Source organism: Aythya marila, assembly GCF_965140915.1.
Source record: "Aythya marila genome assembly, chromosome: Z".
NCBI lineage: Eukaryota > Metazoa > Chordata > Aves > Anseriformes > Anatidae > Aythya > Aythya marila.
The window spans coordinates 62,371,817-62,387,384 of NC_139080.1; the positions used below are offsets into that span (position 1 = coordinate 62,371,817).

The following is a 15,568-nucleotide window of genomic DNA, read 5'->3' on the forward strand; positions in this document are numbered from 1 at the left end:
GACGTGGTGCTTGGGGACACGGTGTAGGGGGTGACACTGGTGGCAGGGGTGTGGTTGGAGCAGACGACCTTGAAGATCTCTTCCAACCTTAACGATTCCACAAGCCCGTTAACAGCCGCCCCCCGCGGCAGGGGACACCCCCTCCCATCGCCACCGCCACCGCCGCCACCACCGCCGCCGCCACAGCCTCGGCGCATGCGCGCGGCCGCCACCGCCTCCTCCTCGGCGGCTGCGCGCTGCCTTCTCCCCCCAGACAAGATGGCGGCGGGGAGGTCCGCGCGGGGAGCCGAGTGAGGCGGGCGGCCGGCAGCCCCCCGCCGCCGAGCAGGGCAGCGGCCGCCCGGCCCCGCGCCCCGTATGCGCGGCCGCCGCCGCTCCGCTCCTCCCTCTCAGCCCCCTGCGGGGTCCCCGGCAGCGGCGGTGGAGGTGGAGCGGTCGTCGGCGGAGCTGCGGGCGGGCGGGGAGAGCGAGGCGGGCGCAGGTGAGTGACCCGGGGCGGGCGGGCGCTGCCCGGCGGGGGGGAGCCCGGCGGGGCTGCCTCAGCCCCGGCCAAGGGTGTTGAGGAGCCCGGCGGCAGCCTGCGAGGCTCGGAGGGCGTCGGTGGAGCTCGAAAGTGGTGGTTGGTGGGGGCTGCTGCTGCTCCGCTGCCTCCCGCCAGCGCGAGGAGTTGGGCGAGGGCTGGGTGTGCACAGGTGTGCCCGGCGGAGCATCGCCCTGCTGGGGTCCCGCCAGCCGGGGCTGCCCCTCGGAGCTGCGAAGGGATCCGGCTCCTCACGGGCTTGGCGTTGGTGTGGGTGTCGGGCTCGCCGTGGCACCGAGGAGGAGCGGAGAGGTGAAGGGGCAGCTGTGCCCAGCAGCGTGGCTGGGTGGTGTCCTGTGGCACTGGGAGGATGAGCCTTTTTTGGTGAAGTTGTCGTAGAAACTTTCCAAAACAAACAAAAAAAAAACCTAAAAATCTCCACAAGTTGATTTCATGTGCTTCTACCAGTTACAAAATGCACAAGAGGTCGTTTTCCTACGCACCAGTGAAGAAGCACAGGTTTGAGAGCTTTCCTTCAGGAGGTTGAAACCGAATTGATGTGACTGAAGTTTTCTTAAGAATATTGCAAAAGTCGAGTAAGATTTGGTCACTAATTGAAAGGGAAAACAGCTTTTTTCCTCTTCAGGTGCTGTAGTCTTTTAAACTGTGTTTGAAAAACAATGTGTGCTAAATGGTTTCATCCAGTCTTTAAGAAGGCTAACGTGCCTTCCGTGCTAAAGTGAGTGCCATGAGATCATTGTTATGCTTCAGCTTCAACTTCCTCAGTATGTTTCTTTTCCTCTGGTTATGCTGAGGACTGTTTATAGGATAGCTCTGCCCTGCAAAAAGACCTTGCAGTCGCAAGTACTTGCTCTCCACTGAAGCATTAGGTTCCTAAACAAATATAAATGTATATAACTTGGTAAAAGGTTTCTATACTAAATGGTATAATGAAAGAAACAACCCAAAACTGTGGTAATCCAAATGGTGATGTACTTGATGTTTTTTTCTTACTTCTGAATGTTACAATACCAAACACTATTGAGCGTATGAATAGGTATTAGGAAATGCAATGAAATGCGTGGTCAAGTACATGAAGTTCAGATACCCAGGCATCTGTTAGACAAAATGTTTGTCGGGTAAACCAACATCACAGTTCCAGTTTCTTAAGAGTACCAGACAGTCATGCCATCAGCAATGTGCTGTGCTACTGGGTGCAGAGAGTTTCAGGTTCTTCATTTAGATCAGTGTTGAAGTGAAATCAATAATTATTGGCCTCAACAAGCATTTTATTTTGCATTTACAGTACAGTGTGAATGCTTTCAAAAATATGTATGCGTTTGTGTGTGTATATATTTACTCTCGATGGAGACTTACAGATTTGTAGAACTTTCTTAGGTCTAGATGCCTTTGTTGGTAAGGGAATTATGTCCTATTACCACGTTGAAAACTAAACAGAATAATAATAAAACTTAATCCTACAGTGATCAAGAGGAGATTTTTGATTTAACAAACTTTATTTTGCCTGGACTCTGAAAATTCTTACTTTAAGATTTTTTTTTTTAAAAAGTTTAAGAACTAGTTTGGGCTGTGCTGTAGCAGTTAACTTTTCTTGTTTCAGGTAGTTCAGTAACAAGAAATAGAATTATTCACGTAGGTGTTACATTTGCTTTTTGAAATTTTGTATGGTTGCAAGTTGTGAAACATTCTCCACTGCATTGTTAACTTGGACAGTAGAAAGCAGCGTATCCTTTCTCTGCATAAAATTACAGTGTTTTCACAATATCATTTTAGTAACTTGTATGATAGTGACTGAGTGAGCAGTGGGTAAGTTGACTGAAGTTAGGTAGCTAAATGGCTTGGTGAACAAAACGTTCATTACTAACCTTTCATGTCTTTATGAGACTGCCAATAGTACTAATGTTAAAAGAAAAAAAAGTATCATAGGATTGCTTTAAGAGTTTAGCTTTCAATGAAGTCTTAGGTTTAAGTTTAAAAATGCAGCGTGACTGAATGAGTTTGCAAGGACTGTGCTGGGAAATGTACTCCTGTAGTGGTAAATGATTTTTTAATGGATCTTCTAGTAATTTGCTGTTCAAATTTATATTATTTTAGCCATCCACTTATTTCCAGTCTTAGCAAAGTAAAGGCTTTATACTCTAAGCTTTGACCCCCTGATTCCCATACCCACCTTCTAATGATCTGATATTTAATACTGTTGGGGTTTTGATCCTAATTAGCATGAATTACAACTACAGTTATGAGTTTGCTCAGAAACCGTTAAAAGAACTTGTGATGTTGATTTCATAAGTAACTTATATTGTACTCTTCTTAAATGTTGCTTGTTGGGTGATAACCACTCGGTGGAAGTTTGCCTTTTTACTACTAGGTATAGCTGGAGAACTCACTGGAAACAACAGAGGTCTATATTCAGTGGGGATGCTGTTTTTCGAAGAAGCTTATGGGAAGGGCAATCTGAATTCACTGCCGTAAATGAATAGGGTTCTGTGGGCATGTTCCTTTGTGTCTTTGTTACTGCTTTAGTATCAGTTATCATTAGTGCAAATGTGAACACTTTGAGACTGGAGGGGGTCTGTTTTGCCTTTACATTGTGGAGTTTCAGATAGTGAGAAGTAAAATTCAATAAACAAGATTTTTTTTGAATTAATACAATTGTGCTAGCATAGGTTGACTTCTTTATGGAAATGGCAAACTAAATAATTAAAATTTGAGCATGGATAGCATTTTGAGGCGTATTAAGCGTAGTGTTATTCCTTGGGTATGCCTTTAAATCACAAATAAATATAATGTTAATCTTTCAAAGAAAACACCTTGCTTGGTTAGACCTCATAATTCAGAATAAAAAGAACTTAGGCATGTGTGAAATAGTGCAATAACGTCTTTCTTGATACCATGATTTATTTTTTTTTTAAGATAGGAGCTTTTTACTCTTGACGCAAAGCATCACTCAAGGCTTAGTTCATGAGATTGTTTGTGTGAAAGTTGCACACTTTTTCTGGAAATTGGATATCAGTAGAAAGCTTTTTCTTACAGAAGTTGTCACAGTTAATGCTGTCAGCGTTGATTGCTTTAAATAGATTCTGCGAGGTGCTGAGTATCCCAAAACTGAATTTGGCTGTTAACAGATCGGCCTTTCTGTGGTAACTGGCATGTGGGGAGAACTGGAAGGAAACTAGGACTTCTCATTGTTGTCTGACAAGAGTGCAAAGAAATCATGAAAGCATAAATTGTGTGAGTTGGCTCTCCCTTTATTAATGGAAAAAGGTTCTCAGGATCACATGAGCGTTTTCTCTTCTCTAACACCCTTGCTATGGAGATCCTGTATTGCTGCTGTTCTTCCTCTTAAAGGGCTTCAGCTAAAAATCAGTTCAGAGGTATGCAATGCTCTTCTTACACACACATATATATAATGTTATTATTTAAGGTATATGAGTACGTCTAAAAATTCCAGGTTCCCATGTGCAACACAGAAATTCAGTTACTTTATCTACAAATGCCTTCTCTCACTCATTGTTCTCTCACTTTAACCTGAATGAGTCATACATTGTTTTATGACTTGTTCACGCTTTGCAATTATTTTTTGGAGTAAGATATTCAACTTTTTTGATATGTTATAAACTGAAATTCAATTGATCAATGGGAATCATTGCCCTTCAGCCCCTCTGGCTTGTTTTGTTACAGGTTCTGCTGGAGTTTGCATTTGAATTGCAAACTTACTGTTTCGGTAGTGGAATGACTTCTCAGGCATTTAAATAATTTTATTAGACAGAAAGCATGTCAGGATGGGACTTACAGCTGTCACTGCATACACTGAAATGGATTCCTTCTCCATGTTTTGTTTGCCTCAAGACATGTGATTTCATGTTACAAAGGAGTAATTTTCCTAATTGATACCAGGGAATGTGGAAAAGGAAATTACAGTATAAATAAAAATATGATGTGGACTGTCTGGTCAAGTGAACAAGAAATGAGGTTCAAACATGGTGGTGAAAATCAGATGTACTCTAATATTAAATGTGTCCATATAGCTTTAGTGGAAGTTACCCGTCAGGTTTGTCTTTGATTTACATTTTGTTTGACAAAAGTATCGTGAACCTCTGGTCACTGACTTTATACCTGGATAAATACAGCAGAGGAGATCTGAATCCAGGTTGGTGCCTTTATTATCCTTGGATAAATAGAGTAGTCTTCGGAGTATAGGAACAGGTATTATCCCTGCAGTAAATGGGCAATCTGTGGTATGATAGGACAAAAAATGTTACTGCTTCGGAATTGTTACTAGGAGGCTGCCCAATCCAAGGAGACTTAGGCAGCGTGGTTTTGTGTTGTAATTATTTCCTAGAAGTAGAGGGGTATTAATGAAAACAAGGAAATACATACAGCGCGTAGCCAGCAGAGACTGCTGTTGTTGTGAAGTGTTTCTCATTTGGGGTTTTTACAACTAACCGTTCCCCATAAGCAGTCTTTGTAATAAACCTGTGGCCTTCTCTATTAGAATAGCTGATGGAGTGCTCTTCTCTGTAATTCAGCGACTGTAATGAGGGTTGTCCTGCGCGCTGTAGGTAGCTGTTACAGCACTGTGGGTGTGAAGTTCTTGCTTAGTGTCTTATCTTGCAGCTGATCGCCGTCCTCAGAAGGGATTTGCCAAGCTTGTGCAGTTTGTGAGTAATGTTACTTATGCCAGTTGTGCATGTGTGTGGAGGAAAATATAACAAGAGCTGTTGCTGGTAAAAGCAGTTATGTTGTAGCTAAGAGGATCCGAGGAGTGTGTCGGCAAAGTCACACTGAATAACTGAGGTGGGTGTACAGCTGTACCTGTGTTTCAGGGCTTGTGTTTGGCTTAGTCTCCGCAGACCAAATGGCACAGTTCAACAGCAAATGCTGCTGCTCCTTATAAGAGGACTACAGAATGCAGTGGCTGTTTTCACAGTGTTAGGGAATTTGTGTTAGGGCTTTGTGTTAGGGAATAGGATAACCCCTTTTCATTGGAAGTCCTAGTGTACAGCTAACATTCATGTACATTTGAGGGTGTGTGAGGCATGTCTTGGGAAATAAATTGACCATGTTGGTACCTGCTTACTGGCATTGGAATTTAGTTGTGTAAGAACCAGTCATGTTACTCGTTATCCTAACAGATACTTTAATGATCAAGGCTAGTAATAATGCGATGCAATGACCACTTCTGTTTTATTTGAATGGTAATGGGAGCATTGAAAAATTCACTTATCAATAATTTAAACGTTAAAAGTGTTTCTGTATTTAAAAAATTCTGGAGTCAAAAATGCCCAATTTCTTTCCTATAATAATGCAATTCGTTCCTCATTGGCTTGAGCCATCCGTGAAGAGGTTGTTAGAAAGCAGAATAGCTTTGTTTAACCTCCAGAGGAGTTACTTGGACCTTCTTCTCCATTACTTTGTGCATGTACTTTGGGATAGTGTAAGGCTCATTGGACTGGGGAACATGACTTAGGTTTTAAGGTGGAGCAAAATAGTTTGATCAAACAAGTTCAGATACTCGCTAAGTTGTTTTATGTGTCTATAGTATCTGAATGAAAATGCTGAGCTCATCAGCTGTTCTTGGTGATGGTAGTGTTGTCATTATAGATTTAAGTTCAGATGTGAGACTTGCAGAGAACTTCCACTTTGCCTCAAGTTGCTGACATCTTCGTGTCTATTTATCTTGGTTTGTGCTAATCAGATTAAATATCTTTTTCTTTTTTTTTTTTTTTCAATTAGTTGTTTTCAAAAGACCATGCTAATATCAGATGCATTTGGAAAACATAGTTGAAAACACTTTTTCTAGTTGTGAAGTCTTCTGGCACTGATATTGGTGTTTACCATTCAGTAAAGATTAAATAAATGCAGCTTAGTTAAATTGTAGAATTCTAGCATCTTGTTCTGAAGACCAGCGGTTTAGCAGGCTTTCATTTGTGAAGTTTTTGTGCAACTAAATGCTGAATTCTGGTTTACAAAGCTCTGAAGCATTGTCAGAAGGCTACTTAATGCTTTGCAGAGGCCTAAAGAAGTGGATGACCTTCAAAATATCCTTGCCTGCATAGTTAAAAAAAAGTCTTCACACCAGATGCCAGATTATCTACAGTAGACTTTGTAGTACCATGTTGCAATCTATTTTTTTTTTTTTTTTTAATGCCGGTGATTTTATCTTTTTGCTATTCAGTGAAAGCTGCAACTACATAGGAAGGTACTTCATTTTCATAAGAAAGAGAAATCAACATCCATTCTGAAAGAAGTTCATATTCTATCAGTTCTGCTGTCGTCCTCTTCCAGCTTAACGCTTGCCTCGGGAAGGAGTTCTCTCTACCTCGTGTTCAGAGGTTCAAGCAGAAAATTCCCATTTATGATGTGCGAAGCATATAAATCATAAAGGGTGAAGTAGGTGTGATCTTCTCGTACTGTAGTAGTTTTGAACCAGAACTTTCTGATATTCTTTTTTATTTCTAGAATTCAGCTTTGTTTTTCACTTCAGGGGGGAGGGGGATGGATGGGACAGGTTTAGGTATCTGAATTAGACACTCCACAAAGGAAACGCTGTGCATGCCTTGAATAACTCCAGGATTTCTGGAGTTAAATGCCTGCCTTGTCTCAGTGAGTTTGTTTGCAGCTTCTTATTTTCTGCTCAGAAAGATCTGTATTCAAGATCTCTTTCTAAGCTGTTTCCCACAGAATTCCCAAACCAAGGGCTCGTGTAAAGTCTTCTTGATTAGTCTGTATTAGTCGTTAGTGACTTGGATGGGGAATGAGTTAAATTGTTGGCTGTCAGCAAGTGCTGTATATGGGAATCTAGACCACCAATAACAACAGGAAAAAGAGTGCTGATGATGTTAGAAATTGTTTATTTAAAATTGGCATTAGTAGCCTCCTTGTCAGCAGTTCTGGAGTAAAAGCTCTTTGTGCCAGTAACCTTGACAGTACAACTGCCACCTGCCATTGCTGAAAAGACAGTGTCAGTAGGCAGTGCTGAGACTCATGACAGTCCGAGGCTAGCAGAATCTACTTCTTGGCTGTGTTCCTCCCATGTTGTTGCTTTTTAATGCAAATCTAAACTGATTTTTTTTTCATTACACAATATAACAGTTTGTTTACACACTTTTAAATCAACACTGAAGTCAAGCACAACTCTGAATACTTCCAGTTCCCATATAGATTTAAAAGAAACAAACAAAAAAACTCTTGTTAGCAGCCTTCATCATTCCCCCTATTTCAGCAGAATTACTGTTGGGATTTTGTTTCCTAGTATCCAAATCATTCAACTACAAGCCTTTCATTGTTTAAGACTCTAATTCTAGCCCAATGTAGTAGAGTGGTAACTCAAACTTATGTGAAATTACTATTTTCATAAGTGCAAGAGAAAAACATGGTTCCTGCCCTTCACCCTACCATTTGTCTACATTTTGGATTTTGCTATTGTTATTTGCAAGGAAAACCACAGGTTTAACTTAAAAATACAAGCTTATGTTATTGGCCACCGTGACATTTTTCTCCTTTTGATTCTGAATATAGTTTGCTTATTGTTATGTATGTTCATGACTTCAAGTTCCATATACTGAACATGACTGAGGGTAGAAGTGCCAAAATAGGTAAAGGTACTGAATTCACATGTTTAAGTCTCCAAATGTTCAGAATGAGCTCCAGAGACTTTTGAGATCTGGATTCAGCTTGAAATCAGTGAAACGATTCTAATTCATTACGTGTTGTGTGTTTTTTTTTTTCCTCACTTGAATGTTATTCTGATTATAATTGTATCCAGGCCGCCAGGGAACACAGAATCTGCCTGAGTACTAGCTCTTACATGAATGCAGTTAATATATTTCTGTCTTGCTTAAAGTATCCTTCAAAGTTTAACATGTACACTGTAAATCTGTGTCCTTGCTTTCAGTTAGACTCAGTCCACTGTTGTGTTAATGTATGCAACTGCAATCCGGTAGCCAGAATATTATGAGAGTTCTTTTTAGTTAATATAAGACTAATAGGATGTTTGAACTGGCATGGAATTAGGTCTCTGACAAAAGGTTTAGATGTCAGTCTAAGTGATGGCTTGCTAATTAAATGTCTAAATGTCTTTGTTAAGACCTTGAGAACTAGACTTGATTCATAAAGCTTTTTCCAAAAAATGTTTCAAGTGCTAGAAGCTGAAAAGAGTGAATTGAATGGAAAAAGAGACCTTGTCTTTCTCTAAAACCAGTGGATTTGTGTATTGCTTTATTTGCATGAAAAAGTAGTTTTCTGTACATGACTGTCTTTATACTGTTCCAAGTCTCTCTCTCAATTTTACTTGTAAGCATGATGTCCAGATCTCTTCTTCACAAGTGAAATTGTGCCTTCAATGATACAAAGGTAGTGAAGAGTCCATGTGACAGTCTAGTGTGCATGCAGCAAGGAAGACACGAAACAGCTGTAACAACAAAGACTGGTTGTAATTTGCTATAATGATTACTTTTAAGATAATTCTGATATTTTGGAATGCTGTATCTAACTTCAGTAGGTAATAATTGAAGAGCATCTGCCTTCAGTGTGCTGGTTTGCGTTTGCTTTCTGCCAGTGTATTAATTCTTACCTTTAAAGTCAACTGCTCTGAGCGTAGATAGCATAGGAACATACAAGTTTGTTCTTTGCTTGGTGAGGATTCTGTTCCTTGAAAACTTTCTGACTTGCAAGTGTTGGAGATCTTTGCAAAGGCAAGGAATTATCCGCCTAGACAGTTTGCCTACGAATCTACTTATTGAAGGAGAATTGCCTTAGTTCATTCAACTCGCATTCTTTACCAGTGGTGTAATAAGTTTAAACATGGATGGATGGTGCTTTCTGTCATTCTTGCTGCTGCACTCCGTTTCTCAAGTTATTATGTAATTATCTTGCAGGAATCTCTAGAAGCCCTTTAAACATCAGAGTTGCTCTGTGATGGGCAGACATCACATCCATAAAGACAGGACTCCTTTCTGAAGCAACAACGCTGCTCCCAGCCTTTGATGTGGAATGTTACTGTGCATGTAATCTGGGAAATAAGGTTTTCATGAAGCTCACTACTAGCATTTGCTAACATTTACTCTTTGAGAGATGAAAGGCAAGAAATGGTAAATAAAAACATCAGGAGAGTATCTGCCAGGTGTAGACTACAAGGCCGATGTGCTGGTAGCTCAGTTGCCTTTTAGTGAAGCTGTACGGCACAGCCTTTCATCAAAGTGCTTGGACCTGATGGATCTGATCATGCTGTGCTGCGTGATGGAAGCCTGGGTGTAACCTTCCAGGTAGAGGGTGCGTGCCCGGGCACGGCAACAGTTCAGGTCAGGTCATTCAGCCAGGTGACTCTAATCACATACCCGTTTGCTCATGAGATGCGTGAGTACCACAGAACGAACGCTGCATTGAGTTCTTGTTATATGATGTGTTTGCTCACACTATAAGGCAAAAAACTCAGGAAAGTGGAAAAAGTAGGAAGTAAAACTGGGGAGCGTTTCATACGTAGTCTTAGATGAGGACATTTCGATTTCTGCCAGTTGAGTTACTGGGGAAGGGCTTTGGTTTTGTGTTCGTGTGACAGAAGGGATTTTGCCAATGACATGGGATCTCTCCTACTGTTTCATCCGTGTCAGAACAAATAACATCTACTGTGAAGATTTCTTTGCTTTACCACCTGTGATAATTAACTCATGAAATTAACCCCACACAGTGGGAATTCCCTACATTGTGGCAAATGCTTAAAATACATGGGATCTGTATTTAACTTGATTGGTAGGCACTAAGTGTGCCTGCATAACTACTTTACTTGGAATTTGTGTGTAGAAACAGTGTCTCCTGTTTGCCAGAGTTTGCTTAGGATTACTCAGTACCAGGTGAATTTAAACTTAATTGATTCGACTTCTAACATTAAAGCAATATAAATTATTTCTAGTAAGGGATTCAGTCTTAGATCAAATATTTAGAACAGCCATTAAAGAGTAATGGATCAACAAAAAACAAATCTATCCTGAGGAGAAAGTTCTGAGTGTCGAATGGTTTTTGTTTTTGTTTTCTCTAAATCTCAGCTACTTGGGTTTGGTGTTCTAGCTGACTTGCCTCAGGGATCTTTGAAAATACTTCATTTCCTCAGTGAAAGTTGAAGTATTGGGTTTATATGGTTGGGTAGGGGGGAAAAAAAAAAGGAAAGTGTTCTTCAGTACAGTTACCAATACAGAAAGCTTTTCTAAACATGGTTGTGATGGTTTAAAATTTTCCCTTCCCATGTCTCTGGGGACTTGGAATATGAAATAGAAAATGTAGCTCAGTAGGGTGGTTTTCCTGTAGCCCAAGGCTTTTGAGAGAGTTGCAATATTATACACCTTAGATGCCAAGTGGTATCGTGGGGTTCTAATATTTAACACATGCATCTTAGGTTTTTCAGTTGAGTAGATGGTGGCCTTGGCTCCAAGCTGGAGAAGGGAAGCTGGCATTCAAATGTGCGCTCAATCTAGATCAAGGAATTGAAAAACACTCCGGGTTTCCTGGTTTAAAAATCCTGGGCATTTTCTTCTGTATTATTCCACTGGCGCTTTGTCCTGGACATGGTTGTCAGCCCTTTTCTTCTTCAGTTGCTTTCTCCCAGTACTTTTCTGAAGCAACTTTGTTAGTGGTAAATGTTTAGTAGTGACTGTCTGGAATGCTGTCTCTGTTACTTTGAAGTTGCATGTTGGTTTCCAAGACGAAGAATGGGCCAAAGAAAAGCTAGCTTTGCCCAAGTCCTAACAGTGCAGGTCACTGAGCACTGTTGCTGCGTGCATAAATCTTGCTGCTGGAAGCAGCTTGGCTTGTGATGTAACAAATACTTGTTTTGCATTTTTGTCAAATGAACAGGTAGATTAATTTCAGAAAATAACCACACTGGATACTGGGCAGATTAGTCAATGTCTGAACTGACAGACCTTGGGCAGACTGAGTCGCTCATCCCAACTTGAATTTTTGTTCCTTACTGACTGTTCAGCAAGCTGACCCTTCTTTATCAGGAGAAAATGTCTAAAATACTACAGACTCCTCAAATTTTACAAAAACAACCCTGCCCAAAAAAAAAAAAAAAAAGTGAGAAGTCTGATTTTCAACCTCACTCCTGCTACAGAAGTGACGTTTTGAAGAATTCTGGAAGAAAAAGAGAACAATTCCTAGCATCCCCTTCCATACACATCAACACCATAAAGCCCTGTATTTTGAGGTGTCTGTGGATTTTAACTTCAAAACAACAACAAAAAAATAACACTGAACTGTGTGCCAAGAGAATAAAAAAATGTTTAGTATGCCACCAATACACTTGAAGGTTTCTTTTGCAGACAATTCCCAAAGGGAGTGAAACCCAGATTATCCAAGTAAGCATTTTTATGGAGTAAATAATCTGAAGAACACTTCCAAAACAAAAGCTAACCCAAAAATATGATGTGAATCATTGCATCTGATGATCAGTATGTCCATGAGCAGGAGAACTGTGTGCTGGCCGGGAGTCTCGTGGTGCTTTGTGCTACCTGGAAGCACCAGACCCTTCTGCAGGAGTGCTGCCTCCTGCAGAGCCTCCACATTAACAGAAGTCAGCTAATGGTGAAGCACGGTCTGCATTGGTCCTGAGGAAAAAGAGGGCTTTCTTTCCTGACTTCAACAATCTAAATCTTTGAAGGGTGAGAATTGATTGTAATTGCTGCAACACATTGAGGGTGTGGACGTTGCAAGGAATTACATTATTGAAGGATCAAATAAATTGTGAACTTCCATGCATTTAAGCCCAGAATGGATCCCTGTGCTGTCTGGTGCGACCCCCCTACACAGAAGCTGCAGAACATTTAAAAATGGTATTTCTTAAATACCTAGTCTCACCTTTGTGGGCTCAGCTCCTGCTGAGCTTTGTGATTTGATTAACCAGACAGACATTAGGAAATTCAGTTCCAGTTTGTCTAATTTCCACCTGCTGGATCTCTTTACATTTGTGATGAACTTAAGAATATTTTCAATATATAGTAATAAAAAAACAACCTACTTTTTGCGAAATCAATTAACTTGCACCCATTTAACCATACAGCATAAATCTTACTTAGCAAACTGAGCCATTTTGTGTTCTTTTTTTGAGCTCTTCGGTACTTTATGTACGGAAATGTGCATTTTTGCTCTTTTAAAGGAAAATATGTATCCTTAGATTCCTTGTGAACAAGTTATTATGTAAAGGACAGTTTTTAGATTGATTTTTACATGGTTGTCATCTTCTAAGAGCATCTGAGTTTCAGGCCCTAATTTAAGGATTTAGAAGACTATAATCAAGGGAACTCACGGCTATGACCGAGCAAGATCTTTGTGTTGTTTCTAGACCTTGTCACAGCATTCTCTTAATGCAGTGGGTATTAAAGAATTTCCTATAGTTGGCCTTAGTAAGAGGTGATAGCTGGAACTCTTTCCTCTTGGCAGACATGGAGAACGGTGATAGTTAGCAAAGACCTTTACGAAGAGGTATGTTTAGAAGGTTCCACATAAATTGACCTTTTCTCTTTTTCAATATCCTGGGCATCGCACATGTTGATGGCTTTCAGCTAAATAGATTTTTAACTGATTTATTACTACTAAAATGTCAGAATGCTTACAAGGAATCAACTCTTGCATTAAGAACATCTGGTTCAAACCAAACAAAGGGAAGGTTGAAAAGAAGATTGTGAAGAAAAAGGTAAATATTCGAACAGTGATAGAGCTTCCATTTGTCAGAGTGGTGTGAAGTTCTGGGATGCGCGCAGGTTGCCTATAGAGCTCACATAATCACATAGCATTATGTCTTTTAGCACTGACCTCTTGTCAACCTCAATATACCAAGGAACTGAATCTGATCATCTGTTTGCATGTGCACTCATCCATTTGTTATGTACACATTTGAAAACTAATTTACGGCTGATGCTAAATATCAGAAATAAGTAAAACATGGCTTTGTCATGCAATTTAGGCCACTATAGATGTTCTAGGTATGTTTCTTCTACTGGGTCTTGCTTGGAATCAGTCTCTGAGCAGCTGGTGGCTGTGCAGCACAGAGCAAAAGCATAAACCAGCTATCAGCTGTGCTGCAGCTAAGGACAAAAAATGCTAGGATGAAATGCTTCCCTTACAAGAGATTATTCTAGTGAAGACTGGACAGATCCAGAGCCTGCCATTCCCTGGGAAAGACTGGAAAATATAAAATTATTGATCTTCCTGTAGATATTTGATCTTTTTCTACTCTAGAGCCCAGATTGGGAAGAGAGGAGAAATGAACGAAGTCTTCTACAAAGGGCTTTTTACTATGAAACCTCTTTCCCAGAGAAGCTCAGAGGTACGCTAGGCGTGGGCTCTTCCATGGAAGACGTTCAGCCTCTGGTACAGTGAACAGATGACTGAAACTGAATTAAAGATGCAGTTACAGATTTCCAAAAAATGAGGAATAAACCTTTAGCTTGGTGGAGGTCTAGAATGAGTGAGTGGGTGCCTGCATGAAGCAGGGAGGTAGAATAAAGTAAACTTGAAAGTCAGCTTTATTATCTGGTTAATCTGAGCTCACGTTCTGACCATCTTAGTTTTTTTAGCTTGAATCTGGAAGGAAAATAAAAGCTTTCAAAATTTTTGTGAAGGTTTACCCTCGTAATGGACTGAGCACCATCAATTTGTTTTTTTTTTTTTTTTTTTTTTTTTTTTTTTTTTTTTTCCTGCATCTTTAGCTCTATATTCTTTTATGTTGTTGCAGCAGAGCTCTTTGTAAAGGATTGGTTTTTCATTTAAAAAGTATTTGTGAAAATTAGGGCAAAACATTAGTATTGGATAAGATGAAGACATCTGCAGTCAGCTTGAGAGGGCACGGGCAGATGTAGGTATGTAGTGAACATCTCTATTGCCTTTCAGCCGAGGTACCGCACAGCAGTGTCCTGACTCGCTGCTGCCTGATGTCGTAGGGGTGAGGCCCAGACTAAGTGACAGCTCACTTTGTTGGTATTCGAACAGAAACATTTCTGATAAAGGCTTGTGCTCCAAAGTCCATTAGAAATGAGGCCTAACGAGTGTTGTGCTTTGCTATAGTATTAAGAGGTGAGAAAAACATAACTGAAGGGAAGGCTGGAAAAGTAATGTGTCTGGTTAGGAGAAGAAGAAAAACTCAAGGCATGGCTGGAATAAGAAGTGGTAATTACAGCACAGATACAGTAAGCTACTTAACATGCCTGAGAGCAGCAGCAGAGGAAATGCAATACAGGGATACTGTGACATTCTTAATTAGAGGATGAGGAAATGGTAGTTAATGTGGCACGTAGTCCGTGTCAGATGTGGTTCCTTATGTGCATGAGATAGAAGAACGGGTAAATGGATGGTGAAGTTGGCTGCATGAATGATTTGCTGGGCAAACCCACTTCCATTATTGTAGTGGAATTTTTGTTGTACTGTTTTTAGGATATACGTGACTAATATAGCAGATTGGTTTGTGTATAGATCTACTTGAATCTTCATTTTAGTAAGCTGCAACAAGAAACCTGCATGCAGTTGGAAAGCTTGAGTGGGATAGAAGAAAGCATGAGTGGGAAATGCCTCAGAGTACAGCGCTTCTGGACAAAACGGAGGAACTGGCAAACAATAGAGCATTATGTAGCAGAGGATGTAAAGAGCAGGTGACGGCTTTCTGTAAATCTGACTTATTTATGAAATAACTAAACAGAATACATGTCTCTGCTTCTCTCATTCTACTTACATTACGTGACTTTCTGGTAGTTAAGTGGCCCTGTTAAGTGGCCCCAAGATGTTTTTTTGTGGAAAAATCTTCTCAAGCTCAGGAACTTGTAGCATGGCCTTCTGCAAAATAGAAGTGGAATTTCAGTACATTACTGTAATAGAAAATCTTACAGGAACAACTTGCTTTCTGATTCTCTGTCCTAAGGTCAGCAGTTTTGTGCTTCCTTTGGTAGGAAAAGGAGTTGAGTGCAGGTCTTCTGGGCAATGCATAAGGAACAGAGGTTTTTTCACTCTTCTTTTCTGTATCTGCAAGAGAAAGGTGGTATGTTT

General features: G+C 40.5%; 1 protein-coding gene across 3 annotated transcripts in view; it reads left to right on the plus strand.

Annotated features, from left to right (window-relative positions):
* Positions 1-257: 257 nt before the first annotated feature.
* Positions 258-15,568, plus strand: part of APC (APC regulator of WNT signaling pathway) — an 89,480-nt gene continuing 74,169 nt past the window's right edge. For all 3 annotated transcript variants that reach the window (XM_082784224.1, XM_082784226.1, XM_082784227.1), the window contains exon 1: positions 258-481. The gene's annotated coding sequence lies outside the window, so the exon portion shown is untranslated. The remainder of the gene's footprint in view (positions 482-15,568) is intronic.